The 23,990-nt window shown below is 46.6% G+C and overlaps 1 long non-coding RNA gene across 1 annotated transcript; it reads left to right on the top strand.

The window, feature by feature from the left end:
- Window positions 1-1,135: 1,135 nt before the first annotated feature.
- LOC136794179 (uncharacterized) lies at window positions 1,136-23,578 on the top strand. The gene is made up of 3 exons (XR_010840562.1): window positions 1,136-3,574; window positions 13,962-14,140; window positions 23,163-23,578. It is a non-coding gene; the product is annotated as an uncharacterized lncRNA (long non-coding RNA).
- Window positions 23,579-23,990: the final 412 nt, after the last annotated feature.

Genomic DNA, 23,990 nt, shown 5'->3' with positions numbered 1-23,990 from the left:
GAAGTCTGTATGGAGATTGTATGGGTCACAACAGGTCCCCCTTTTTGCATCTTCTGCCACAGAGTGTGGGTTGGCTGCCCTGGTAGAGAATCTCCTCTAAAGAATTAGCTTCATATCTGTTTTCTGTGAAATGCCGTCATGTGTCTCCACTTCACTCACTACTTCATTAGACGTTAATTTTCCTTCCTTGGATCTCTGGGGAGCACCGTTTCATTTTTTGCTATTGATACTATTGTTGTCATCGAACATTTATTCGATTGTGGGCCATATTTTCTGACCACCCATGAGGATCTCCATAGTACCTATTTCACAAGGTTCTTATGAGGAATAAATGAGGTACTGATATAATATTGCTTAGCCCAGCACCTGGCTCATTAGCACTCAATAAATCTTATTATGGGGACTTTAGAAAAGGTGGCATGACATTTGGAGGAAGGTTTGCAGGGCCTGTCTTTCTCTCTATACATGGGATGGACAAGGCCTGGCTACTCCCTTATGTAGATGAAGCCCCCTGGTTCCGGCTCCTGAGGGCCTGGTAGAGGTTGGATACAGCCCTTCCCTCAGAGGCTGCTGTCACACCCCAAAAGCATTCCTGGGACTTTCCCTTGTCGGGTTCCCTGGTGCTGCATCTGGGTCAGGGTGGGCAGACTTCCCCATCCAGGGCAATCCCAATCTTGGGCAGGAGTGGCCCAGATTCTCCTGCCTCTCCCCAGCAAGAGGGCTTTCTGCAGTCCATTGCACCCGGACAAGTCAGGCAGGTACTCAGGCAATAATCAGGCATGCAGATGTGCTGGAGCAGCAACTCTGGTCAGAAGCTCGGGGCCCCTTGCATCCTGGAGCATCTTCTCAGGGTGTTCCAAGGGGACCCAGCAGCTTTGGGGACAAAGGCTTCTTGCTGGAGGGTCCACTGGCAGATTCAGGAACAAAGAGAGGGTGAGATCAGATTTGTCCTTGAGGGCTCTGACTTATGCTGGGCTCAGGAGCACCAGCTAATGCTGTTCAGTTAGGTCTCAGGCCACCACCATGCTTCCAGGATACCTCAGGGTGGTTCTGGGTTCCCTGTTTGGGACCCATTTACCTTTACCTGTCATCAGGGGTCTGGGCATCCTTGAGGCCTGTGAGTAGAAAGAGAGCTCAGTGGCTGCAGGTTTGGGACAGCCCTGAGCCTTAGGAGGATTGGGCCAGAGTGGGCATAGGACTTGCATCCACCCCTTCTGAGCAGCTCACATCTTAGAGGTTGGTTATTTGCTTTCTCTCATATTTATTCCCTGCCCAGCTCAACTCTGTACTTCAGGGAACTACACTGTCCAGGCTCCTTTGTTCTCTGGTTTTCTGGTGGGTTTGTCCAATGGGAGACACTGGCAGGGGGAAGGAGGGGAGAACCCAAGGTATTTCTCCCTCTGTCTGCTTCAGGCAGCATCTCTGCCTTGGCTGGTCTTCTCTGTGGTTCCCGCTTCCACTGGATGGTCCTTCCCTCTTGGTCTAGCTTCCATTGGACAGGCCTGGCTATACTTCCAGTTTCTGTCAGATAGCTTCAGATACTGGGCACTAATAACACTGCCTCTTCCCTGTGTTCCTCCAACCTAAAGACTAGAGTGTCCTTTTGCTGTTGTTAATCCCTGTGGTGCTTCTAGGATCTTCTTTCACCTGTGTAACTTCCTCCCCAAGTCCCTCTGTTCACAAGGCATGGAGTGGTCCTCTCTCTGACTGGACAGTGACTCTTGTGCAGCTCAGCAGCTAGGGATACAGAGAGGGAGTGGGTAGTAGAGCTGGGGGGCTCCTAGGTACCTCTGCCCCTCAGGCTGCCGAGCTCTCAGAGAAGATTGGGACCATCACCAGGTCTGCTGTACCTTCCCTGGGTCAGGGAACAGTCCGGCCCTCCCCACCCAGATCTCTTGGAAGTGTCTTCAGCTATAGACAGCAGCTGAGTGTGTCATGCTCCAGCGTCAGTGGCTGTGAGAATCTGCCGAGCAGCCCTTGTTTGGGCCAACTGAAGCTGTTCTGCATGGCCCAGAGAAGAAAGACACAGAGGAGACCCAAGGGCCATTGTGTGAGAGCAGAGACAGGCTGTGGGCAGTGCCTCGAGTCTGGCCCTGGCTCAGGCAGGACAGTGAGCCCCCAGTCAGTGAGACAGGAAGTGCGAGATGAGGCTTCTGGCCAGGAAAAAGCCTGCTTGTCTTGATTCTGGGGTCTCAGTGATTCCAGGCACATCATCAGAGCCTTTGGTCTGGGGAAGGGCTAGTGCACTACTAGCAATCACCACAGCTTCTGTTCACTTCTCACAGGGCTTTTTGAGGCTTCCGTGAGGGAATCCACTTTACGTGATGAATCCAGTGCTGGCACATAGGAAGCTCTCAAGACCTGAGAACTAAAGAAACACAAAAACAAACAAGAAAACAGAAATCGCAACAGCAACCAGGCACTGTGGACCTTATTCTGTAGGATAAGCTGGTGTCTAGTTGGTACTGAGCCCCAGGCCTCTCCCCTGGAGCAGAGCTGGAGCTGGCAACACAGTTCCAGCTGCCAGGGCTAGGAAGAAGGTCGCGTCAGGTGAAGGAGTTGTGAGGTTGGGAGGTCACAGTGATCTCAGGGCACACTCCCCAGAGACGGGATGAGCAGTCGGTGTCCAGAACCATAATGGGGCACTTGAGGACAGCTGTCACCTTGTGTCCAGGCAGGACAGAGATCAAGGCTAGGTCAGAAAGCAGGCAGTAGGATCCCAGTCTTTGGGTTGAGGTTCAAGTACTAGGCCCTGGGGACTTAAGGATCAGGTCCACTAAAAATACAAAGATCCTGGCAGGAGACAGGATTGAGAGCTGGACACAAGGGACTTCATTTTGAGCCCTGGGGGCCAGAGCTGCTGGAAACCCTCCCATCTGATGACAGGATTGAACCCAGGGAGCAAGATGGGTTGGACGTGGGAGAGGGTCTGGGATGAAGAGGCTGTGGTAGTCAGGAGCCCAGACTTCACATTGCAAAACGTCCAAATTCAAATCCTGACTCCACACTCACCAGCTGTGTGACCTCGTTGAACAAGTTACTTAATCTCTCTAAAACCTCACTTTCCTCTTTGTGGGTAAACCAGGAAATAGTCATAGCTCAGAGGGCTGTTGGAATGTCGAAATGGGATCACACATGGAGGTTTTGGCAGTCTAGGACATATGAGTGCTGCTTAAATGATTGATTCTCAAAGACACAGCCATTTTTGCTGGCTCCCACCTCCTCCAAAGTATTCCTCCTAAGCTTTGCCAGCAGTGACCCCAGCCCGAGTCTTCTCTGGGCCAACACTCCTTGTACTTTCAACCTTTGCTCTAACGTCTGTGTTCCTGACCCTTCACCACCTCAGGCTCTGAAAAAATACCTCCTCACTGCCTGAGCTCTTTCCAAACTGAAAGCAAGTGGATGTCTTAAGAGGCCAAAGGTTGTTCCCCTGGGAATGTAATGTGACCACGTCCTCCGATACTCCCTGGTGATTAGAGCTCGCCATCTTGAATTACTTCATCTTCATCCTCCCAGGAAGCTTCCTCACAGCCCCAGGCCAAGCAGTGGGAGACAGCCTTGCTGACATGCCATTGTGAGTATACCTCCCCACTACTTGCTTTCCCCCCACATTTCTAAACCTTTTTTCTCAAATTCTTTCTCACCCTTCCCCCACTCCTCACCAAAAGCTGAGGCAGAACATAAAAAAGAAAAATACAGTGACACGCACACAATTGGAAAAATCTCAACATCTATCTTCTTCCCCTTCACACCACCCCACTGGCCACATCCCAGGCCAGAGATTCCAAGGCATGGCACTCCCCTTAGGAGTCAGGTGTCCCCATCCCCACCTGGAGGGGACAGATACCAGCCAAAAGCACCTGGTCCAGATTTACTTTTTGCAGTTTGTATTGTGACTATAACGTAGTTTTTGTTTTCCTTAATGTATTACAATATGCACGTAATACATTTTTTAAATGTTATTTTATTTACCTATTTATTTATTTACTTATTTTTGTCTGCATTGGGTCTTTGTTGCTGTGCATGGGCTTTTCTCTAGTTGCGGCGAACGGGGGCTACTCTTCGTTGCGGTGCGCAGGCTTCTCATTGCGGTGGCTTCTCTTGTTGCAGAGCACGGGCTCTAGGAGCGTGGGCTTCAGTAGTTGTGGCGCACGGGCTCAGTAGTTGTGCCTCGTGGGCTCTAGAGCGCAGGCTCAGTAGTTGTGGCACACGGGCTTAGTTGCTCCGTGACATGTGGGATCTTCCCAGACCAGGGCTCAAACCCGTGTCCCCTGAATTGGCAGGCGGATTCTTAACCACTGCGCCACCAGGGAAGTCCCTACGTTATTTTTAATAAAACTAAATATGGAATTTGAATTGTATCACTGCCTGTCATGCTTCCTTAGGCTCCTGTAAGGGTAATGCCAGCAAAGCTGGGATTCACTCCGCTTCCTCTCTTCCTTGCAGCCCTCCATGTTCAGTCCTTCAGCAAGGGCTGTCAACTTTACCTCCAAAACCTTCCTGAAAGTTGTCCACTTTCCCCCTCTCCAGCACCTCCACTCCTCTTCTCACCCCTGTGCTTCTGCAGGAGCCTCTGGATGGTCTCTCAGTTCCCAACCCTGTGCTTCCCCCTCACCCACGCTCCATAGAACAGTCAAAGTGATCCTTCGAAAAAGGTAAATTAGAGAATGTCATGCCTCTTAAAACTGAACAAAACCCAAATTCCTTACTCAGACCTAACCGGGCCTGTGTGATGGGCCCTGCTTCCCTCCCACCGAATCATGTACCACCTTCCACCTTGATCACTGTGATACGACCAACACTTGCTTTTCTCTTTCTGTTCCCCAATTACCCTAAGCTCCTTCCTGACTCAGGGACTCTGCACTGGCCCTTCCCTTCCCTGGGATACTCTTCCCCCAGATCTGCCCTTGGCTGGCTTCTTGCCACACAGGTCAGCTCCTCAGCGATGCCTTCGCTGACCACTCCATCTGGGCAGTGTCCAACTCTTCTCACCCTGACCCCAGCACTCACTATTTATCACCCTGTCTTACTGCCATTAGAGACTGTACCACTCCCTCCTATTTTCTAGTTTATCTGTTTGTTGTTCCCTCATTAGAAAGTAAGATGGATAAGGATTTTATCCATCTTATTCAATCCTCAATCCAAATAACCTTTAGTATGTCCCAAATGGAACTTGCTTGTACTAAAAAATGATTCCTAGTTTATCTGAAATTCACATTTAACTAGGTGCCCTGTATTTTAACTGGCAATCATACTTGAGGCCCATGGTCCCACATCATGGGAACATGATCCTAAGAGAATGAAGCCGGTATGGGAAGAGAAGAGAGAAAATGAGGGAGGGAGGACAGGTGGGTGGGAGAGAGAACAGGACAACAACAGAGGATGAGTGAAGAGAGAGACAGACAGACAGAGTCACGGGTAGACCAATAGACACCCTCTGATAGTGTTCAAGTCCCACAGTTCAGTGACCCAAAGTCAGTGCCACCCCATCCTTTCTGTAGTTTGTTTATGAGCACCAGTAAATTCCCCTTTTGCTTCAAAATAATAGCCAACATTCTTGAGCACTTGTGTGTGCCAGGCACTGGGCCAAGCCCTTGGATGCACTATCTCATTTAGGCTGTCACCTCATACATTCTATGAGGGTATTACTGTCACTCGGTCTACAGAGGAACAGAGAAGTTAAATAACGTGCTCTTGTTCACACAGACTCTAAGCAGCAGAGCTGGGCTTCAAACCCAGGCAGTCAGATGCCAGAGTGCTTGACCACTATGTGGAGTAGCTGTCACTCATAATCAAGGAGGTCCCGAGCGGCTCACTGGACTGCTGACCCTTGAGAGGCTGGGTGGCATCATGTGTGGACTCAGGAACCGGATTAAGCAGGATCAAATCCAACTTCCCTCACCCATGGTGTGACTTTGGGAAAGTTGTCCACTTACTTTGAGCGTCAGCTTCCTCTTCTGTAAAATGGAGTCGACAACAATAGTAGGTACAGCATAGGATTGATATGAGGATTTAATTAATTAACATCTATGTACACAGGCATAAAAAGCCATTAGATCAGGTAAGCATTTAATAAACATTTACAGACATTTTTATTATTTTCAGTTCATCTCTGATACCCAGCACAGGATCTGGCACAAAGGAAGTGCTCATGTTTCCTGTGTGAGTGATGATAAGAATGGAGAATATTAATGAGAATCCTGACTGTTTATTCAGCACCTACTATGTACCAAGCATTGTGCTAAGCACCTTACACACATCTTCTCAGTCCATCCCCACAACAGCCCTACCAAGTTGGTATTGTCATCCCCATTTTACAGATGAGGAAACTGAGGCTTCAAGAAGTCAAGTGACCAGAAAAGCCACAGACAGAGGTCCAGAGCTAGGATCTCAACCCTGGTTATATGGAAAAAACATTGGATCTATGATTGCTTTAAAGAAGGCAGGAAGCAGACGAAATTGCATTGAGATGTTTTCCTATGGACTGAGTTTTGAGTTCTTCCCATTGTCTTCGCAAGCTCTTTCATGTCCCTTATAGAAACCCTGCATGCATGACTTTCCATGCACTATTATCTCAATAGATGAGCATAGAGTCCCATTTTATGAAGGAGGCACAGAGAGGTACAGGTATTGATACTTGCTGAAGGTCACATAGGTATTAAGAACAGAGCAGGTTCTGAACCCAGCTTCATCTGACTCCCAGTACAGTCTTTGTCTCCAGTACTCAACCTCTGACCTACAGAGAACAACCCCCACAAGAGCATGCCATCACTCAGATCTCACAAAGACACCTACTTTTCACCATCCCCACTGCCAGCGAACCCCCAGGCTTCCATCCTTCACAGGGCCACCACCAAGGTCAGCTTTCAGAAACAAAGATCTGAATCCAGGGCTCTTGGAGGTCCTTCCAGGGTTCTTGACCACGGCTTCATGGTCTGGCTCCTGTTTATCCCTTCCTGTCCTTGAACTCTGTGCTCTGGCTGAGCTGAATCTGCACGGCTCTCTCTGGCCCCCTTCACACTCACTCCTTCACCTGGGTGGTACACCCTTTCCCACCCCCCCGTCCCCTGTCCAAGTCATCCTTCAAGTCTCAGTGGCATATCACTTCTTCCAGGAAGCGTTCCTTTCTTGGTTCTGGTGCTCTTCCTGTGTGTGCCTCTACTCAGGTCCTTATCCCTCTCTATTGAAATTGCCTTCTTACTTGAGGGTCTCTCCCTTACTCCAAGAGGGCAATGGCTGTGTCTACCTATTCACACAGCATCCCCAGAGCTTGGCATGGTGTCAGGTACCTGGTAGGTGCTCAGTGAAAAGCTGGGGGATGAATGAGGGTTCCCTGAGGACATTATGCTTTATTACACTGAGCACCGGGCACATGGTAAGCTCTCAATATATGTCTGTTGAATCGGTAAGGGATGAATGTATGAATAAATAAACAGCATGGTTCAACACCACTTCCCCCTCCTCGCCACACACACACACACACACACACACACACACACACACACACACACACGTCAGATATGTTCAACCCTCAGCTTTGGTCTCCTGCAGAATAAAAGGGATCCCAACTCCTTGTTTGAATGCTATGGGGTTTTGAGTAGAAAAAAATACTGCTTCTTCAACAAGAAGAGTTTCAGGTGATAAAGGCCTTTCTTGCTGGTGAAGGGAGGAGGCAGAGTCGGGGCTTCAGCCCAGTTTTAGGATGGCCTCAACTGGCCCCAGACTGACTAATAAAGTGTGAAATTGACTTCATCCTCCGCCACGTCTCCCCAGCCAGTGTGTCCCTGTAGCATCTCCCTCTGCTACCACTAATGCAGTCCTTCCGCCATCCCCTCTGTCACTGGCAGACAGGCGGGTCATCAATGCCCACGCAGCCCCAGGGCCCAGTGCTCTGCAGAGCCCATGCAGCCATTTGGCCTCGGGCCAGGATGGGCTTTCAAAGCTGGAAGCATCCGATGTGGCATGTCTGACGCACCTTCTAAGTCAGCCACTGGCCCTTCCTGTCCCTATTTACTCCTCTGGCACTGGCTGCTGAGGCGTGGGCGAGGGCTGGAAGCGGGGACAGCATTAGGTGAGCTCTTTGAGACTCCCCTCCCACCCCACCCAGTCCACTGCACCAAATACAGGGTTGAAGAATCAGAGCAAAAAAGAACAGCAAAATCAGGGAGCTCAAGGGGGCTCTTGGCGGGGGGGGCTTTAGGGGCTGCTTGGGGGATGATAGAAGGCCCCCAAACCCCTCCTTCCACTAGGACAGGGCCATTTTGGGATATCTATTTTGTTTATTTTCTCCTGTTTAAGATTTTCTAGGAGGAGAGGGATTTCATGGGTCTAGTGAGTCCTAAAACCAGTGATCTGTCCAGCAGTCATTCCCAAACTTGCCTGTGCATCAGAATCAACCAGGTGACTGGGTAAAAAATAGATTCTGAGACCTGTAGCGTGTTCGTCTGCTCAGCACTCATTTCCTCTTCCTCTGAGAAGAGCCCCTAGGTTACCTTAGAGAGCTGTCACTGCCTCACATGGCCCATGTAGTTTGGGTGGTCTCCAGGGGCAAGCCTGTTCCCCAGGCCGGGCCAATCACAGACGGATCAGCCCAGGGGTCAAAGCTAGCCTGGAGCAGGCAGCCCCAGGATTTTGGCAGAGCTGTAGGGGAAGAGATGCTTTCTTTTTTCGAAGGCTCTAGGCTGGTAGCCATCAGCCTGGGACTGCTGGCTAAGAATGAAACCAATACAGAGGCAAATCATGACAAGGGATGAGAGAAGAGGGAGAGAAAGAGAGAGCAAGCTCATGACATGTTATAAGCACCTAGATCCAGCAATGTCTGAAGTTTATTCCTCAGGGCTATTCAAATGTATGAGCCAATAAATTACTATTTTCTTTTCTTTTTCTTTCTTTCTTTCTTGCTTTCTTTTTTTTCTTTTGCTTCAGCCAGTTTGAGTTGGGTTTTTGCAACTTGCAACTGAAAGAGTCCAGACTATCACCCCCACCGTCACCCTGCCACTTTCCCCGCTTGGTGTCCATATGAGAAAACTGGCATCTTGATGGTTTCAAAGTGTTCCTAGTTTCTGGTATCCTCAGATGTTCCTTGGTTGGTAGATGCTATTCTCCTTGTGTCTTCACATGGTCGTCCCTCTCTAGGCATCTGTCTCTGTGTGTAAATTTCCCCTTTTTATAAGGACTCTATCATATTAGATTAGGGTATACCCTAAGGACCTCATCTTAACTTCATCATCTGCAAAAACCCTATTTCCAAATAAGATCACACTCACAAGTACTGAGGTTTAGCATGCAACATCTTTAAAGGTACATAATTCTTCAACCCATCTATCCAAGAGGATAGAGCAAAGAAGAAGAAGGAGGAGGAGGAAGAAGAGAAGGAGAAGGGGGAAGTTGAATACAGGGATAATAGATATCACACTGGGAGCTTTGTTTTTCTCCCCCAAAAATCATGGTATCCCGAAACTGCTGTGAATTTAATTTTCTGGGAGTGGTGCTGATACTCTAAAAATAAAGGGGTTGGAATGTTTTTTAAAAAAGAAAGGAAGAAAGGGTCCAGACTAATACACAGATCCCACCTCAGATCTACTGAATCATGATCCCCATGGATGGAGTACAGGAATCCGGATTTTTTAAGAAGCTGCTGAGGAGGTTCTGATAAAGTATCATCACTTTATCAGTTATTGTTTGTTTGGACATCATTGAGATCCTGGTCCTGTGATGTACAGACAAAAGCGATCCTTCCATATTTGACCACTATAATTGTATGTCAGAATTCTGTACACATTTTCGATCCTTACAACAACTCGATGAAGTACAGGTTATTCTTCCCATTTTACAGATGAAAACACTGAGGCCTAGAGAGGTGAATGAATGTGTTCAAGGGCACACAGCTAATAAGTGACGGATCTAGGCATATGAATCTCTAAAGCACATCCTCTTTCCACCACCCTGCATTTCCTAGAGTAGCTGTGCGGCTTGCCTAGAGCCTTAACACCCAGTGTTGGAAATGTCCTCTCTCTTCAGGTACTCTTTCAATGAAGAAAAGCCTATGTGAGTCACTTAGTGTGCTGTGGCTACAGTAAGAGAGGACTCCAATGTGATTGGCCTAAGCAATAAGGATAACTTATTACACGGCACTCTAAGAAGTCCAAAGTAGGATGGTTCCAGGATTGGTTAATTCAGTGGCTCAGTGTCATAAGCAAAGGCTCAGGTTCTTCCCATTTTTCTTCTCTGTCCTCTTCAGGCATCACATGGCCTTCAGGCTGGCTCTCTTCTTGGCTACAAGATAGCTGCTGCACTTCCAGATATGACAGTGTCCAGCATAGGGGGATGGTCTGTGTCTTCCTATGTGTTTCTTTTTGTCAGTATAGAAAATGGTTCTGAAAAGAACCCAGCATATCATTGGTCAGAATTACATCACACATTCATACCTAGAAGAAGAAGGGTGGGGCATCATGATAGGCTTGGAGCAATCATGATTCACCCTGAGGCTGGGCTGAGTGGACACCTGAACAGTATAGGTCTCTTCAGAGAAGGATGGAGGGGAAAGAAGGACGTTGGATAGTGTATGCTGCACAATTCCTCCCCAGCTTCCTGGGTTTCCCTCCCTGATTCTGGGCCCAGGCTCCAGAGGCATCTCTCTTTTCATTAGTCATGATCTTTGCAGGAAGATCAACTTTCAAATTTCAAAATCTTCCCCATGGCTCCTTCATCCTCTCTTCCAGTCCCCTCCCAGAGCCAGCAAGTTGCCCTAAAAAAAATGCAGGACTTTCCCTCCAACATCCAGAGGTGCTCTTCCTGGCTTTACTTCCCTCGCTCTCTGTCAGACTGATACCAGATCACTAGGTTGCCAGGAGGAATGGTACGGCATGTGTGATGATGCGCATGTGCTATTGCCTGCCCATCACCTGTTTCCACTGCTTCTAATCACAGAATGCAGTGTCCTTTAAGAACCACTCTTTCCCACTCTCAAGTCATGGGTATAAGAAACACAGACCCTAATTGTACCCCCAACTCTTAATGGGGTCTCTTCCCCTGCATCCTGGGGCATGTGACTTGGGCCTATTCAATTGTTGTGTTCAATCCCTCTTGCCACAGGACTTGATTTGGGATAACCCCAGTCTGTTCCCTGAGAGTCATCTCCTGAGCCTTGGGTTCAAACTCTTAGGGGAGTGAAATTCTATTTCTACTAGGGTTATTGAGCTCCAGATTTGAGTCTGGAGCTTTCAGCAACCATTTTACAACTTTCTAGGGGAAAGTTGGTCTGTGAATGAAGCTAACACTGAGCCTAGTGACTGAGATAGAGAGATTCTAAGGTGCTGGATACAACTGGGCCTGATGCCAGACAGCACTGTACATCTCAGTCACATGAGCCAATAAACTTTCCTTTCTTGGTGAACCCCATCTGAGTTGGCATTCTGCCCCTTGCAACCAAACAACGACTAAGATAGCACGTGCTTTTGAGAAAGCCGAACTGTGCTCTCCTTTGGCTGAGTCATACAAGTGTAAAGGGGAGTAGTGGAAGATAAGGTTGGGAAATCAGGCTGTAGGCACATGGCAGGGGTCCTTGAAGACTGAGATGGGCCACCCAGTCTCTGAGACCACTGGGGCCTAAGCAGGCTCTCCTAAGGCCAGGAGATTCTAGGAGTTGCCGATCAAGCTAAACTTTGCACCCAGGGATCAGGTTAATGTCTTTGTAGCTGCTGATAAAGTAGAAATTTTGATCTGAAGCAGGACTCATCCTCCAGGCCTGTTTCACCAGGGAAGAGTGAGTGAGTTCTGCGTAATTGAGAATGATTGGAAGACAGGAGCTACTGGCATTTATCAACTGTTCCTATGGGCCAGGGATGATGAGGGTGGGGCAGAACCCAGTGCAACTGATGAGAAGGTATGGGGATACCACCAAATGTGTCCATATCCCTCTTAAATTGCCCAGGATAGGACATGCTCTGGCCAGAGTAGATGGAAGGACATCACCTCCCTCTTTCTACAAGACATACTTCTATTGATATTAATGTGGCCTGAGATTGTACTCACTTTGGTTTAGCACGTTATGCTTTGTATTAAAATGGATGTCATACATGCTGCTACTATGTCATGTCTCCTCGCTCACCTCAAGTCTTCCAAACCCTCTTCCACCTTGGGAGAAATGCCTCCACTTTCAACTTCTTTTCAAGACTCCATGAATGCAAAATCTTGTCCTCTTGGAGAGGTGAGGTGGTCAAGGAGGAGATAATAAACCAGCTCTCGTTCTTTTTAATGTTCAATAGCAGCAGAACAAACCAAAACCAAAACCCCCAAAAGACAAAACACACATTAATATCTCTGTACAGTAACCGGCTGCATGTAGGCTTAGCCCTCCAAATTGTCACCTGTATAGTCAGGGCATTTGTTCCTGACAAGGTCTCTAGGAATCCAATTCCATCCTCTCGCAATCATTCCCATCCACATCTTTCATGCCTTCCACTGTCTTACCTCAGATGTCTTCATTCAAGTGTCTGACCAAAAAAATGTTGCCCAGGACAGTATCAGGGATAAAGCCACCATTCCTTCTGATTTTGCTTCCAACCAAATCCATAACACAGGATCATTGCTTAATTCCTCATATACATGATCTTCTTTATTTACATAATACTGCATGTAGACATTGGTCCTGGTGCTTTACAAATATTAACTCATTTAATCCTTAAAACAACACCTAATCACAATTGTTATTCCCATTTTACAGAAGAAGAAATTTTGGCACATATGGATTAAATGGCCTTCCCAGTGTCACAAAATTAGTAAGTGACAGAACAGAGATTTGAACCCAGATAGTCTGTACTCTTAAACCCCAACCCAGGGTAGGCACACTTTTTCTGTAAAGGGCTAGAAAGTATTTTAGGCATTGAGCGCCACATACAGTCTCTGTCCCAACTACTCAGTTCTGTCACCCTAGACAATACATAAATGAATGGGCGTGGCTGTGTGCCAATAAAACTTTATTTAGAGACACTGAAATTTGAATTTCATATCATGGTCAATGTCAGGAAATATTACCCTTTTTTGATTTTTCCCCCCCAACCATTTAGAAATATTCCATTCTTAGCTTGCAGGTTATACAAAACTAGGGAGTGAGCCAGGTTTGGTCTACAACCTATAATTTGCTGGCTCCCACTCTATGCTATGCTATTATTCAACCTGATCCTTACAATTTACTTCTTATCGTCTTCATTTTCCAGACAAAGAAATCCAGTTAGAAGAGGTTAATGATTTGCCCAGGGTTACACAGTGATCAGATGGGGGAGTCAGGATTTGTACCCAGGTTTGTCTTGACCCCAGAGGCTCTAGAGAGGCAGAAAGCTGGCAGAGGCCAGCAGGTGGGCAGGAAGCAGGGCTGAGATGGTGGCATCAGTGCCGGCTACCTTGGCCTGAAGCCGTCAGTCACCAAGTGCTGGCAATCCCTTCCCCCTCCTCTCCCTCCACCCCATTCCCTAGGAGCCTAGTACAGCAGCCTGAGACTTCTCTGCCCTGATCTGCCACTAAGGTCCTGTTTAACTGGGACTTGCAAGAAGCTGAAATGCTCTACCTTTCAAGCCTGGAGCCAGAGAAACCCAGAAGCTGTCTTGACTTGGCTTCATCTTGCCTAGCACAACCATTAGGGGAGGGCAGACCTGGTTTAAAAGGGCCCTGAACTGTCACTTGTGAAGAAACATCAGTCCTGGCCTAAGACTGGGAAAAGGTAAGGGAAGAGTGGGGGAAGGGGGGAGATAGAGACCCAGAGGGACACGCAGAGAGAAACATGAGTCAGAGAGAGATTCAGACACAAGTACACATACACAGAAAGATCCCTTAACAGCTGTTTTTTGGAACCAGAACCCTATTTCCTAGTTCCTTAGCTCTGCGGATGCAGAAAAGCCAATACTGCAGCAGAAAATCTCCCCACATTACTTGTTGTTAATAATTACTTATTTTGTGTTTTCTAGGTTTCTGTAACATTAACTTCATTCAAACCAATGAGCAGCCCTGAGGTGTGCATTGTGGAGGTTATTTGCCTGAGGAGGGTTGTGGGGCTCAGAGAGCTCCAGCAACTTGCTCAAGATCACACAGCAAGTTAATGGCCAAGCTGGAAGCAAGGATCAAGACTCTGAACTTCCAGTGCACTGTGAGTTTCTTACAAACCACCCCCAGAAATAAAGGGGACACTGAAGGTCAGGGATTTAGTTCCTTCGCTTCCCTTCAATAAGTGAGCCACTCAATTCCCTCTTTGACAAGGAAATGATAGAGACATAGTATGTCTAAACTTGAGCAAGGCAGTGGACAAGCAAAGGCATGCTATCCTCATGGTTATATATGATGGAAAACTGTGAGACAGATTCAAGGACAGCTGGATGGATTTTAGCCAGAAGGAGATCAGTACCCAAAGGATCTTGGTGAATAGTGTTTACGTAGAAGGATGCTATGTCATGTGATTTTTTTAAAAATACTTTTTAAAAAAAATTTATTTTTGGCTTCATTAGATCTTTGTTGCTGCATGCGGGCTTTCTTTAGTTGCGTTGTGTGAGGGCTACTCTTCGTTGAGGTGCATGGGCTTCTCTTGTTGTGGAGCACGGGCTCTAGGCAAGCAGGCTTCAGTAGTTGTGGCACACAGGCTCAGTAGTTGTGGCGCACAGGCTTAGTTGCTCCGCAGCATGTGGCATCTTCCCGAACCAGGGCTTGAACCCGTGTCCCTTTCATTGGCAGGCGGATTCTTAACCACTGCACCACCAGGGAAGCCCCATGTCACATGATTTTTATTACTAAAATTGAATGACTTGAGTTCCCATCCCACCTCTTCTGAGAATGACTCTCCTCCCAACCTGTGGCCCTCTCTTCCAGGATAACTCTCAGAGCAGATACTTAGTCCTAAGGGGCAGTTTAGTTGCCATCTCCCGAAGGAGAACAGAGAAGTCTGACCACTAGGTATCCTGCAGTTGCTGAGACAGCCATAGGAGGGCACTGTTGAAAAGGGGCAACTTGGTTGCCTAAAGGCCGTGTTCCTCCACCGCCTGGAGACACGTGGTGGACAACACCCAGCCCCAGGTACAGCCCCTACCCTCTAAAGAAACCACTTCATTGATCAAGGCAACTTCCATCTGGCTGGTCCTGCAGGTGCTTCCCAGGGGGATGTGGGAAAGGGGACAGCTCTGTACTTCCACGTACGCTCAAACATGGTTGCTTTCGTTCAGAGGTACACCAACAGTGTGCTAGGGTAGTAGATTGGGACTGGTTTGCAGGCTCAGTGATAAACTGGCCCTAGAGGCAGCAGCCTCCATGCTCTTGCCCTCTCCAGGCTCACTAGTGGGTAGCTCTTAGTTTGGGGCTCTACACCACCCATCCCCCTCCCCAAAGCACCCCACTTTCATTAAGGGAAATTGCCCCTCTCTGACTGTCTTGGGGAAGGGGTACTTCTTGGCTCCTTCCTTCCCCTGCTGGCCTCCTCCAGTTGAAGTCAAAGAGGTCAGCTCCCTCCTCGACTCACCTGGGTGAATCAGTGGGGAACATGTGTGCTAAAATGCTCTTTTCCCAGGACTTTACCTCTGGCAAGGACAAGGAAGTGGTTTCTGGCCGTTCTCTTTGTGGCAATAGCAGTTGTGGGTCATTGATAGCATCCTTACCTATGTCCCTATTAAAGGAAATGACTGATTTTCCTACTTATGCTTTTTGACCCTCAGTTTCCTTAAGTCCTGTTGACCCAAGCCTGCTCTTCTAGCCTTTCATCAATTGTGTAAGCTTCCGTTGGCCTTCCAAAAAAATCCCCTGTTCTCTAATTTCTGGTGCTCACACGAAGAACCCTGTCTGATACAACCCCCAAGAATGGAAGAAATCTTTTCCTTTTTCACTTCCAAGGTTCACCCCAACTCGTTTCTGAGAAGGATAGTTTGGGTCCCCCAGAGCAAATCTCCACCTTACCTGATGTAAATCTTCATAGATAAAGCAAACAAACACAAAGGAATATGCTCCCTAAATGTCAATGTTAGCACAGGTAGTGAGATTACTGGGGGCTTCATTTTCCTCTTTTTGCTCATATTTATCCCCTGAAAAAACTTTTTTCCCATTTCCATAAACTCCATTTGGTTGATTAAGAACAACAGCATTGGGACTTCCCTGGTGGTGCAATGGTTAAGGATCCGCCTGCCAATGCAGGGGACACGGGTTCGAGCCCTGGTCCGGGAAGATCCCACATGCCGCGGAGCAACTAAGCCCATGTGCCACAACTACTGAGCCTGCGCTCTAGAGCCCGTGAGCCACAACTACTGAGCCTGGGCGCCTAGAGCCCTTGCTCGGCAACAACAGAAGCCACCGCAGTGAGAAGCCCGCGCCTCACAACGAAGAGTAGCCCCTGCTCGCCCCAACTGGAGAAAACTCGCGCACAGCAATGAAGACCCAACACATGCAACAACAACAAAAAAGAACAACAGCATTTATCTGTGTGTTTGTTCCGTTGCAATTAGAGAAACTAAGACACAGTAATGCTCTTTTTCATGCTGAAGGAGGGAGCCCCTGTTCCTGTATGGGTGTCCTTGAGAAGGAAACTTGTCAGTGTTTTGGCACTGCACTGCTGGCTGTTATCACCCACTGGTTTGGGTGTATTTACTGACAGAGCTAAGGGCTGATATCCTTTGGCTTTGTTGTATGCATGACTCAGGATGTGTCCTCACCCTTCCTTGTCCCCCCCGGTCTCCCCACATAAACAAGGCGGAGAGTGGCACTAAATGACCTCTAGGAGTTCCTCTGCTCCATTATGGGGCCTTTGTGAAGATTATTGCCTGATGGGAGTGGCATCCAGGAGAGAACCTGGAATCCCACCCTTTGGGTGGAAAGGCATTGTAGATGTCCCATGTACTCAGCACTTTTTTTGGTTTGTTTTTTTGGCCGTACCATGGCTTATGGTGGGATCTTAGTTCCCCAACCAGGGATCGAACCTGGGCCCTTGACAGTGAAAGGACGGAGTCTTAATCATTGGACCGCCAGGGAATTCCCAGCGCTTTTTGAATTGCACATGATAAAACCCACCCCAAACTGGCTTACGCAAAACAGAGAATTTATTTATTTATTGAAATACAGTTGATTTACAATGTTATAATAGTTTCAGGTGTACAACATAGTGATTCAATATTTTTATATATTATACTCCATTTAAAGTTATTACAAAATATTGGTTATATTCCCTGTGATATATCAAAAGGGAATTTACTGACTCATATAACTGAAATATTTAGGTCTAAATTCAGGCTTGGCTGGATCCAGGGGATAAGAAGGTGTCATCGGGACTTGATTTCTCTCAGTCTCTTCTTCTGCTCTCCTTTGGCTGCTTCATCCTCAGGCAGGTTCTTCCCTAGCAGCCCCAGGTTTACAACTTACCAGCTTAGCACTTCTTCCCAAGGGTTCCAGCAAACATCCCAGAGCTGACTCTTACTGGACTGTTAAGTGACATGCCCGTTGCTGAACCAATCACCCCCTGGAGCCAGGGTGTAGATTCTGTTGATTGGCCAGACTTTGTCATGTTCTTGCTCCTGACGTTGGGAGGTAGGGTGAGTATTGCTTACACCTAAGATATGAGGCCTAAGATATGAGGAGGGGTAGTTCACTAAAGGCAAGTTATGAGATGTTACCGGAGGGGGAAATGATGCTGGCAAGGAAAAAACCCAAAGGTCCTCTCAGGTTCATCTAGATCAGCGTTTATCAAAGAATGTTCCCCAAATCGACAGCATCCACGTCACGTGGAAACTTGTAAGAAACACAAATTCACAGGCCCCACTCCAGACCTACTGAATGGAAGGGGCCCAGCTCTATAGGTGATTCAGATGCATGTTAAACTCTACTCACGTAGACCAGTGGATCGCCAGCCTGCCTTCAATTAGAATCACCGGGAGAGCTTTTAAGCCACCTGGACCCCACTCCCAACCAATCTGATCAGGATAAGGGATAAAGGAAGGGATGGGGTGCAGTCTTTGGTGCTTTTGAAATGTTCCTCCAATGATTCTAATGGCAGCCAAGGTTGACTGAGGTCAAAGGAACTCTTGTTCTCAGCTCCTTCTAATTTATGCAATGCAAATAAACGAGGATGCGGACAGTTCCTCTGCTGTGAATGGTGGTTTAATAAAGGAGTGACTTAGGAGGTGGCAACTCAAGCCTAGCTGAGTGAAGTAACAAAGTGGGAGAAACAGGATCCTCCCAACTGCATGCAGTCCGAACCAGGAATTCCCTACACTCTGGTAAATTAAACTTTACACCCTCACAGACAAATCACTCCAGAGAGGAGGAGATTAGAGGGGAAAAATAAAAGGCAGTTTAATGAGTGCTTACTGAATTTTGCTCATTTAAATCTGACATAATCCTGTGAGGTAAATAATACTAACTACAGTTATAATCTTGTGATGTATGTGATATTAACCGTCAAGGAAGAAGACACCAAGAGTCAAAGAGTAAAGTTACTAGACCTTGGTGGCTGCACTGGTTTTTTGTTTGTTTGTTTGTTTTTAATTACCTTTATTCAAGTCAATTTCTGTGTGTGTGTGTGTGTGTGTGTGTGTGTGTGTGTGTGTGTGTGTGTGTGTGTGTGTGTGTGGTACGCGGGCCTCTCACTGTTGTGGCCTCTCCTGTTGCGGAGCACAGGCTCAGCGGCCATGGCTCACAGGCCCAGCTGCTCCGCGGCATGTGGGATCTTCCCGGACCGGGGTACGAACCCGTGTCCCCTGCATTGGCAGGCGGATTCTCAACCACTGCGCCACCAGGGAAGCCCTGCACTGGGTTTTGAATTTAGAGCTGTCTGGTTCAAAAACCAGGACCCTTAATCCCCATTCTATGCTGCTTCTGAGAAAGGTCAAGTTCTCCAGTTAGGAGCAGAGGAGTTTGGGGAGGAGTTTGGAGGTGAATTCTCTGACTCCACATGTTTTGAGGAAAGAGCACTGACCTGGAATCAGAACCTGGACTGTGCTCACAGCTCTGTTCTTGACTAGTTATGTGACCTAGAGCAAGTCACTTCTCTAGCTGGGGCCTCCATCTCCTGATTTGCACAATAGGATAGCTTTAAATGACCCCTAAGGTTTTTTTCCATTCTGTTTGGATGATGGTATCAGCAAGTTTCCAACAGAAGAGATTTCCTGCTTCCCAGGATCCTAGGACCTGTGTTGAAAGACTCGCATGTTCCAGCCTGACCAGGTATTCAAGTTGTTTTGCTGTTTACTAAAAAATTGCTCCCTAGACCAGGAATCAAGGATTTCTGATTTCTCCAAGGCTTAGAAGTCAGCACAGCTCAGATAGGAGCTCTAACATCTGCAATTAAATCTTGGAGAACTAAGACACTGTAGAATTTTGTAGGGTCTCAGAACATATCTTTGTCACGTAGGACTGCAAAAATCACAGTGCCTGACTCCAACATTTATCCATAGCTGCTGCACTCAGCTTTGGGCTGGGCAGTATGAAAGACACAGAGATGAAGGGGCAGCACCCTGATGCCAAAGAGGAGGAGAGCCCCAAGTTGGGATACGGCTCTGATTTCAACCTCACGTTGATGAGGGAAATGCAAATGAAAACAAGATGCTTGTTGGCATCAATGAAAGGGGTAATATCCAAGGCTGGCATGGATGTGGTGAAATGAGCACTCATACACTGTTGGTGGAATGTTAATTGGTAGAGTTTTTCCAGAGGGTAGTCTGTAATATTTCAAAAAATGTAAATGTGCATACACCTTCATCCAGCAATTCTACTTCAAAGACTGTCCTCAAGAAATGCTTACTCTATGCACAAGGAGGTAAAACAAGAATGTGCATTGCTGTGCTGTTTGTACTGATAAAAAGCTGGAATCAGTCTAGATAGCCATCAAGAGGGAATGGCTGAACTGGGCTACAGTTTTGCTCTGGCATACCACCTACCATTTAACAATCACAAAGAAGATCTACATATATATAGATAGATAGATAGATATAGATAGATATATGAAAAAAGCCTAAGATATAGAAATAAGTTAAGACAGATAATGGCAAAGATTGGCAAGGCTGTGGAGAAATTGGAGTCCTCATACATTGCTGGTGGGGGTATAAAATGGTGCAGCTACCTTGTAAAACATTCTGACGTTTCCTCAAATGATTAAACATACAGTTACCATCTGACCCAGCAATTCCACTCCTAGATATATAACCAGGAGAAATGGAAAGATATATTCACACAAAAACGTATACACAAATGTTCATAGCAGCATTATTCATAATAGCCCCAAAGTGGAAACAATTGAAATGTCCATAAGCTGATGAATAGATAAATAAAATGTGGTATAGCCATACAATAGAATATTGTAGAATATTGTATGAAGTACTAATAACATGCTAAAGCATGGATTAACCTTGAAAACCTTATACTAAGTCTCAAAAGATCAATATTTTATGCTTCCATATAAATATCCAAAATAGGCAAATCCAGAGAGACAGAAAGTAGTTAAGTGGTTGCCTAGGACTTCGAGGGGATGACAGCTAAAGAGTAAGGGGTTTATTTTGGGGTAATGGCAATGTTCTAAACTTGAATGTATTGCTGTGTGAACAGCTCTGTAAATATACTAAAAGCCAATTAATTGTACATTTAAGATGGATGAGTTGTAAGGTATGTGGATTATATCTCAATAAAGCTCAAAATGCACACACATACAAATAAATACAATTTTTCAGTGAAACTTTGTTTATAATAGCAAAAGAAAATAACCTAAAAACACATCAATAAGTGGTGGACTAAGGAAATTATGGTAAATTATGGTACATGTGTTATCATGGAATAAAATGTAATACTATGTATGCCAATGGCAAAAATGAAGAAGTTCTATATGAACTGATGTGGCACGATCTTTAAGATATATCACAAAGTGAGAAAATCAATGTTCAGAACAATGTGTATAGCATGCTCCCCTTATGTAAAAAAAGAGGGGAAAGAATATTCACGGGTACTTGCTTTTTCGTGCATAGACCAGGATCAGCAAACTACAGTCCACAGGCCAAATCCAGCCTGCTGCCTGCCTTGGTACAGCCAGCTATCTAAGAATGATGTTTAGATTTTTTTAGTAGTTGAAACACAATCAAAAGAAGAATATTATCTCATTATATATAAAAATGATATGATATTCAAATTTCCATGTCCATAAACAAAGTTTTATTAATGAGCCATGCTCATTAATTAGTATATTGTCTATGGTTGCTTTCTCAATACAATGGCAGAGTTGAGTAGTTGTGACAGAGACCAATAAGTTCACAAAGCCTAAAATATTTATCATCTGGCCCTTTCCAGACAAGGTTTGCTGACTTCTGGCCTAGCTTATCTGGAAAGATGCACTGGAAACCGGTGACCCTGACTTGCTGCTCCGAGAGGGGATTGCACGTCCCCAGCTGGGGGATGGGGTTGGAGGGAGACTTTTCATGGTGTACCCTTTTGGACCTATTTTTTAACTGTCACCAAAACAAAAGCTATATGCTTCTGCAAGTGAACATGTTAGGATGTACATATGTAGAAAATTGTTTCAACAGATAAATCTCAAATGTATAACTGAGGTTTCTTGGAGGGAGTAACTGGCTGGGGAGAGTGGAGTCAAGTGGCCTGGCGCAGTGGTTGAGAATCTGCCTGCCAATGCAGGGGACACGGATTAGAGCCCTGGTCTGGGAAGATCCCACATGCCGCAGAAAAACTGGGCCCGTGAGCTACAACTACTGAGCCTGTGTGTCTGGAGCCTGTGCTCCGCAACAAGAGAGGCCGCGATAGTGAGAGGCCCACGCACCGGGATGAAGAGTGGCCCCCTCTTGCCACAACTAGAGAAAGCCCTTGCACAGAAATGAAGACCCAACACAGCCAAAAATAAATAAGTTAATTAATTAATTTTAAAAAAAGAGGTGGTTTGTTAGGACTAATAACCTGCTACAATTTATGACAGAGAGAGGTTAAAAAAAAAAAAAGTAAAGAATGCACACTTTCTAGAGCTGTGTGTTCCGAGAGGTTGTGGGCTATGCCGAGGGACCCACTGCAGTTCCTGGCACAGGACGTGCCCCACAGCAGGCACTAATCTAGTGACTGAATGAATACAAGGGCCCAAGAGACTTGTGTCAGGAGTGAAGGGGTTCATTCACAGGGCTGCATAGTTCAGAGGGTGCTGGGGTGAGGGTGGAGGATGGACTAGGAAGAGGGGAGGGAGAAAGGCAAGAGTGTCTGAGCAAGAACACCATCCCTAATGCCCTCCCAACCCAAGGCTGCCAGCCCCCCATGGGCTTCAGGTATTGTTTCTGAGGAGTCCTAGCCTTCTGAAGAGCTAGAGGCATTTTAGCATCTCCCTACTCCCCTCCCCCAATAAGGTCCCCTATTTTTTGTCCTTTACAGACTCTCTTGAAGGACACTAGGGGGATCTGGCTGGGGGCTTGTACAAACCAGCTGTGCCTAATTCTCCCCAGAACTGCTTTTTCAGCAAGCGCCATCTGTAGTGTCGTAGCTCTCTGTGGGGAGAGACTCCTCCCACCTGCTGTCCAGTGCTGCTGGAATCCTCTGTCCAAGGACCAAGCCTGTGGTGGCTGCAGCAGAACTGGATGGATGCTATAGGACTGAGTACTTGGCTCCAGGGACCTCTGGCCTCAGGGGTGTCTCACACATGGACAAAATGAGGTCACCTCTTGTCCTCATTCCTCTATGAAATATGACATGAGTGGAGCCATATGAAATAGAGCCGTAGCAGCCATTCCAGAGGAACTGCCTTGCAAGTCCTGTTTTCTGTACCTCTGAACTGGACAAAACCACCAACATTCCAACTCAGCAGAGAAACCAGAATGTCCTGTTGAAAGGACTATCAATGAACTTTTACCTAGTGACCACTTCACCTGACCAGTGAAGTACAAATCTAGCTTTACCTCATCTTTTATCAATGAACACTTCACCTGATCAATTACGTGGTCTTACACCAATGAACTCTTCTTAAAAAAACAGCTTACCTCAAACAAACAAAAAAACAGCTTACTTCATCTCTCTCTTTTTTTCCCATAAAAATCCTGAGACCCTTTCCTGTAATCAGGACACTATTTGGTTTTCTACCGAATTCTGTGTACCGCAAATTGCAGTTCTTTGGTCCCAAATAAACACCTTGCCTCTGAACTGGACTCTCATGGTTTTGTTTTTGTTTTTTTTAGGTTGACATCTGCCAGAATCAAGGCCGCTATTTTATTCAGGGAATTATTTATGCTCAGTCCATGTAGTTTGGATTCCAGATTGAACGTATGATTCATGCCTGGCCAATCAGAACATTCCATTTCCCTGGTCATGGTGATTGGTTCAGAGATGGGCATATGACCCAGGTCAAGCTAATGAATGTCAGCCTCAGGATTTTTGCTGGAGCTATGGCAGAAGAGGGGCTGTCTCCCTGCTGGGGTTGCTACATGCAGAGCTACATTTGGAGCTGCTGGTTGACTTTTCGCCATGACAAAAAGCAAGCCTGCCTGACAACAAAGCTAAGACAGAAGGAAGTAGAGCTGAGAACTGGAGACTGGTTGATTACCTTGTTTAAACTGGATTCAGCTACCTTTGGCTCTTTTAATTAAATAAAGCCCCGCCCAAATTTTCTTTTTTTTTTGCTTAGGCTGGTTGGTAGTGGCAAGAATTCTGACTGCTGCCCAGAGTTGGCAGAACCAAGACTCCTATCAGATTCTCTGAACATTTCATGGAGATTTCATTTCCATTCCATTTGCTGTGCACTTGGGACCCTGTGTTAGGCCTTTCCCAGGTGCCCTAAGGCAGACTGCTTGTCTAGCCTGCTGGCTCTCACCCTCCTCTCAGAGTAATATGTCTGATGCACCTAGGCCCCCTCTTCCCCCTCAGTACCAGCCTACTCCTCTGGGTATGTTTAATCCTAGATTTCAGTTTCAGATTATCCAGGCCTGCTGCCTTAAGCCCTGTGCCCACTTATGACTGAAATGGGGTCCAAGACATGACCTTCCTTGTTCTTTAATCTTTACTGAGCC

The sequence above is a fragment of the Kogia breviceps genome, chromosome 4 (assembly GCF_026419965.1).
Source record: "Kogia breviceps isolate mKogBre1 chromosome 4, mKogBre1 haplotype 1, whole genome shotgun sequence".
Taxonomy (NCBI): Eukaryota; Metazoa; Chordata; class Mammalia; order Artiodactyla; family Physeteridae; genus Kogia; species Kogia breviceps.
Note: the sequence above shows the minus strand (reverse complement) of the source record. Positions and strands in the feature narration are given on the sequence as shown.